This window comes from Amblyomma mixtum, chromosome 3, assembly GCF_055824585.1.
Source record: "Amblyomma mixtum isolate Tamu chromosome 3, ASM5582458v1, whole genome shotgun sequence".
NCBI classification, from domain to species: Eukaryota; Metazoa; Arthropoda; class Arachnida; order Ixodida; family Ixodidae; genus Amblyomma; species Amblyomma mixtum.
This window is the reverse complement of record NC_143014.1, coordinates 27382819-27388752: the sequence shown is the minus strand read 5'-3', so window position 1 is coordinate 27388752 and position 5934 is coordinate 27382819. Positions and strand designations below refer to the sequence as shown.

The following is a 5934-nucleotide window of genomic DNA, read 5'->3' as shown; positions in this document are numbered from 1 at the left end:
TGAGAAATAATAGCTCTTTATCCGACAAAAAGATAGAAGGAGTGCTTATACATGTCTCTCTCGAAGAATTTATCCTCTCTGCTTCAATTATTAACCGCGTGGTCATGTCCCTACTTTTTGCAAGGACAGCAGTTTTCTCAAAAAATGGTTTGCATGTTTTAAATTCGCATAAATGAATGTGATCAACAAGTGATTTCTCTTTCCCGTTCTTGACGTCGCGTGCGTGTTCCATCAATCGCTGATTGAGGCATCTCCCCGTCTGGCCGATGTAATGGCCCCCGCATGATAACGGTATTTTATACACGACACCTTCAATGCATGACACGTACGGCTTCTGATGACGAGTCGTGCATCCACGTGTTCTGTTGCTGTTGCTTTTCCCAATCTTGCAGAACGAGGCAAGTTTTTTTGGCGCCGAAAATACGACAGTTGCGTTTGCCCGCTGTCCAATCCTTTTCAGATTATGAGAAATCTTGTGCAGATATGGCAATACAATAAAGCGCTTCCTTTCACCGTGCATCGGGGCCTGTTGACGTTTATCTTCATTCAGTTTTCTTAAAAGCTTCTCGGCAACAGACACCTGGACATCGGTGGGGTACCCAGCATCAGTCAGCCTTTTGGTCTGCTCCTTAAAACTTTCATCCATCCTGTGCGTACAAGATTTTCTCAGGGAGTTCTGAAAACACATGTTGACGATGGCTCTTTTTACGAGTTTGGAGTGTGCAGAGTGTGCTCGTGTTGTTCGTGTCTTCTTCGTGTGTCCTGTCCTACTCTGCGCTATTATATCGCTATGACCAGTTGCTCGTCCCGAGAAATGCTTGAAGGAATAGCTCCCACCGGCCTCATTTTTGCAATACTTCTTCAGGAGGCTGTATATTTTGCACGCACGCCTATTGTTGTCTGAATCATTAACTTTTTAGTCATTTTGCATTTTTGCTGAGTCATTCTTTGTCCGGCGTCTCCTTCCTCTCACCCACAAGTGGAGAGGGAGAGAGAGGCAGGGGGAGAGGGGGTGGCTGACAGGTGGCAGGTGGAGAGAGGGAAATGCCTCTCATCACCTGCCAGGTGGAGGCTTGAGCCAGAACCCGGACAATTTTAGCCTTCAAGGCCCTCCTAATGTTATCGCATAAAAAAATAACATAAAGAGAGGTCATGAATACCCCAAAGGTGTGTGTAACGTATTGGGCAGCTGCCCTTCATTTTCCTAAGCAGTGGCACGGCATTCTCCTTTGGCACAAAACAGCAAAAGAATACCCCAAAGGTGTGTGTAACGTATTGGGCAGCTGCCCTTCATTTTCCTAAGCAGTGGCACGGCATTCTCCTTTGGCACAAAACAGCAAAACAGACAAAATTGTTTGTTTGTGGGTCAAGCTCGCCTAGCACGTCTGCGAAGAACACAGGTCAGCGAAGAAAGCCTATAATTTAGGCACTCGTTATAGGCCCTCACGCAAGGGTTTAATGCTCGGGGTCTCTCTCTCCTTTGTTTTGCTTTCTTATGTCCAGTGCAGATAAAATCTACATCTCGTCCATTCGCTTTCAGGAAGCCAGAACATGCAACTCCTACTTCCACCGCGCCATAAAAGTTCAACGACAAAACACGGGGTCAAGGAGGTCACTTAGGTGAATTGCCGGCATGGGATAAAGGCGCAAGTACTGACCCAACCGAGAAGGTCTGGCGGTTTTCGCTCAGCCATGAAAAAAGAAGGTTAATTTTATTTTTTTTGCGACTCGCTGGCAAAAGTTGCTTCACCTGCGAACTAATACCGAGAAGTGGGAAATGAAGACCTAGGAGTGCACCGAGCTGGGCCGGCTGGCTCGCCAAGACGACGACACTGACGGCAGCGCGGGATACAAAGCCTGAGACCAGGCGGCACGTAAGGAGCACGAGTCTTCTGCGCTGTTTGCAGTCTGGCCATGGAGAAAGACCAAGCTTTCATATGCTAATGAGGTCACTTCCATGAGCCTATATCAACCAGGAGGCGAATTTTCGCTCTCGGTATACAACTTGCAGCTGACGAGCTCTGCCCAGACGGAAGTATTTTCACAAAACAGTCCGCGCTTAGCCATGGATACTAGTGATGGACCACCGTAACCATTCAAAGACTTCCATAGCTTATGTAATCACTAAAAAAAAGGAAAGAAAAGGAACATACTTCTACTTTCTTTTTCGAGCTGTGAAGTCTGTTCAAAATATCGCTATAGCTGCGTACAGGTGACCACCAACAGAGCCTACTTTTGTGCTGTCTCAGAGAATGTGTAAGCCACCACTTTTTTCTTCTTTATTTTTATCCTCAGTTCTCGTAACGAAGCAGAAACGCTACTTTCGCCTTCAGTCCACCTTTACTGCGCAAAATTTCATAAAAACAAGTTCCCGCATTATTTCACGTTGATAACCATGCATTATACGGGTACACTATGAGTGCAAGCACAATTACGTAGATTTGTGCAAAACAAAGAAGTAGCTCGAATAATTCTAATTAAAATAAAGAAATAAGTTAACCTTCATTTAACGAAAGAACTTCGATTAAACCTCGGATGTAAGCGCGCGCGGCGGAAAAAATCCTATATCGCGAGAACTCAGCAACCTGTCAGGGAGCAGACCCTGAGCACCAAGGAAAGAACATCACCGGCTGCTGCTGTCGCAAGGCCTGTTTCGCTGTTTTTTTTTTCGTTTGCCATATTGCTTTCACCTATACAAGCTGTAGAAAGTCCAATGTGCTGCCCCGTAGCCAGAGAGGCGAGGGCAAAGCAAGCGAAGTTCGGTTTGACACTGCAGCGGCTCCTCGCATTTGTCGTCCCCATCGTCCGCGCAAACTCTTTCCCATCGGCGGCCTGTTTCATATCAGGGCGGTGCAGCAGAGCGTTGAGGTCTGCTTCTGCTGTTCACACTGCCCCCCCCCCCCCCCCCCCCTCCCCAACCCTCTCCGACCACCCGCCGCTTCGGTCCCTCTGCGACGGCCAATATTAACCAGCTGTTGTCCCCCGTTCCCGCATCGGCAGCCGCCAAGTTCCCCGCTGCTATAGACAGCTGGTTTGCCTGGCCTCTGGAAACGTGAGGAGAGATGGCACTTTTTTCCGCGGTGTGGAGTTTTTCATCTTTCTTTCTTTTTGTGGCCTTTAAATAGAAGGGCATGACGTCAGAGCTTGTCTCTTGTGTTGTACGACTGAAGCTTCAAGGCAGTGCCAAATTGAACACTGCAGCAACCGCCTCCTCACACAATGCGAACGAGTCATCTGCATAGCTTAAAAGGCGACCTCAAATGTCAAAGGGCTGAAAGAGGCTCATGCCACGAGACCCACAGGAACGTTCATGTTTAGGATATCGCGTAGCCCACATGAAGGCCGATAAGACACATATAGCTCGGCTCGGTACGCTCCCAAGAAAAGTAAGGAAGGTCGCCCTAGGCGCACTCGTAACAGCAGTTCACCTTCTTAGTCGAATGGGCGAGCATTGTTTCGTAGAAATCAATCCATGAAGGCTGCCAGTTCAACGGCTGCCAAAAACTATGCAATGAAGGGAAAACCTCATCAGTCAGGCTACGCATTTGCTGAAGACCACACATCAAATCATGCACGCTGTGCGCGGAACATCACAAGGGGAACCTAATTCGATTCCCCCCCGTGCCTAAAGTTATGGACCCAGAAAAACCAATCTAAAGACTAGGACCAAAAATTTTTCTACAGGGCTGCCGAAACAGCTTCCTCTTCCTTAACACTAGCCGCACTGAGCAAAAAGAAAAATATCCCATATCAGTAGTAAGTGAAACCGATAGCAATCTGAAAAAATTGCGGCGCAACGACGACAACACACGAAAGAAAGGGAAAACAGATGCGCACACCAGTCATAAGGTGCGCTTTTCACAGAAGGATGACACAAACTTCAAATGATGGTCAAATGTTTAGGGGAATCCCCCAAGGTGGAGTAGATTTGTAATAAGGGAGTAATTACTCATTGGCATCCACCCGAGCGCAGCCATACGGCTACAAAGGAAAGCTATACAGCTTTCTCAGAAACTTCGTAGTTAAAGAAAAATTCGTCCTGGTCCGGGGTTCGAACCCAGGACCACCGCTTCACCAGAGCAGTCGCTCTACCAATTGAGCTAACCAGGACGGCAAGGTCATGGTAGGGCGAGAGCGAATTGATCAATAACTCGAAGTGGGAACTGTGTTGGTCAAATGTTTAGGGGGATCCCCCAATTTGTAGAGCGACTGCTCCGGTGAAGCGGTGGTTCTGGGTTCGAACTCCGGACCAGGACGAATTTTTCTTTAACTACGAAGTTTCTGAGAAAGCTGTATAGCTTTCCTTTGTAGCCGTATGGCTGCGCTCGGGTGGATGCCAATGAATAATTACTCCCTTATTACAAATCTACTCCACCTTGGGGGATTCCCCTAAACATTTGACCAACACAGTTCCCACTTCGAGTTATTGATCAATTCGCTCTCGCCCTACCATAAGCTTGCCGTCCTGGTTAGCTCAATTGGTAGAGCGACTGCTCCGGTGAAGCGGTGGTCTTGGGTTCGAACCCCGGACCAGGACGAATTTTTCTTTAACTACGAAGTTTCTGAGAAAGCTGTATAGCTTTCCTTTGTAGCCGCATGGCTGCGCTCGGGTGGATGCCAATGAGTAATTACTCCCTTATTACAAACTTCAAATGACGTGTCAGGCTTCCAAAGTAACGGGACGTATAGCGAACGGCAGGCTATAGAGCACCTCAACATGCACAACGATTATTGCTCAGACCAGCATCGTTTCCGTGCTCGGTTTTGTTGCGACAATCAGGACAATGAATGATGTTCATCAATGGTTCGAGTCACTTCCAGAGTGCCGCAAGGTATTTTTAGGACCAGCCGCCGCGGTGGCTCAGTGGCTATGGTGCTCGGCTGCTGTCCCAAAAGACGCGGGTTCGATCCCGGCCGCGGCGGCTGAATTTCTTTGGAGGAGAAATTCGAGGCCCGTGTACTGTGCGATGTCAGTGCACGTTAAAGAACCCCAGGTGGTCGAAATTTCCGGAGCCCTCAACATGGAACTAACATGGAGCCTATGGAACTAAGGCTATTTCCATAGCCTTAGTCGCTTTGGGACGTTAAGCCCCATAAACCAACCAACCATCTTTTTAGGACCGTTATTATATCTTAACTTTACCAGTGATACAGCTGAAAATATTCACCGAAAACTTAGATTGTATAAGGATGACTGCTTCATTTATCGCTCAATGGCTCATCCCAATGATAGCAACAATCTACAACAGGATCTGGACAACATTTCAGAATAATGTGCTACCTGATACATGCCATTAAGTGAGTGAAAATGCAACTACGTGTGCTTTTATAGAAAAAAAATATACAGCTCCCATTTTTACAGTCTTAACAATCCGACCCTTTCACGCGTAAAGTCAGTTAGATTCCTAGGTGTGCCCTTTACGAGCAATCTTAGTTGGCAGGGTCATATCGTAAAAACTGCCGTAAAAATCAATGTTCTTAGCTAGAAATTTTTCCCTGTGTCGCCCATCCACTAAGGAGCTACTATGCGTTAGATACGCCAGGCCAATACTTCTGCACGCGTGCGTGCGTGACATGAGATCCTAATCTTTAAAATTTGAAAGACAGCTTAGCACGCATAGAAAACCTAGCAGCATGCTTTATCGCAAGGAACTATGGGGGATGTAGCAGCGTCACTAAAATGAAATGTCACTTAGCACTTCCGACGCTATATAAACGTAGGCTTTGCCGGCGCTTAAAAGTTTTCATAGCATTTTTTATCAGAATACTGGCAAGGGTAAGGTACAGTACAGTTCAGGAGCGCCGCTAATTGGGCTTGTTGGCGCATGGTTAGAAGTTAGCGCTTGTGCTGCTCGTGCCTTATTACTTTTCTTCCGTCTTCTGCTACGCGACAGTTTTAATGTGAAAGTATTACTAATTCCATTACGCGAAAAG

At 47.1% G+C, this 5934-nt stretch overlaps 1 non-coding gene across 1 annotated transcript; it reads right to left on the bottom strand.

Moving 5' to 3' along the window:
• Window positions 1-4036: 4036 nt before the first annotated feature.
• TRNAT-GGU (transfer RNA threonine (anticodon GGU)) lies at window positions 4037-4110 on the bottom strand. Its single transcript has one exon. It is a non-coding gene; the product is annotated as a tRNA-Thr (tRNA).
• Window positions 4111-5934: the final 1824 nt, after the last annotated feature.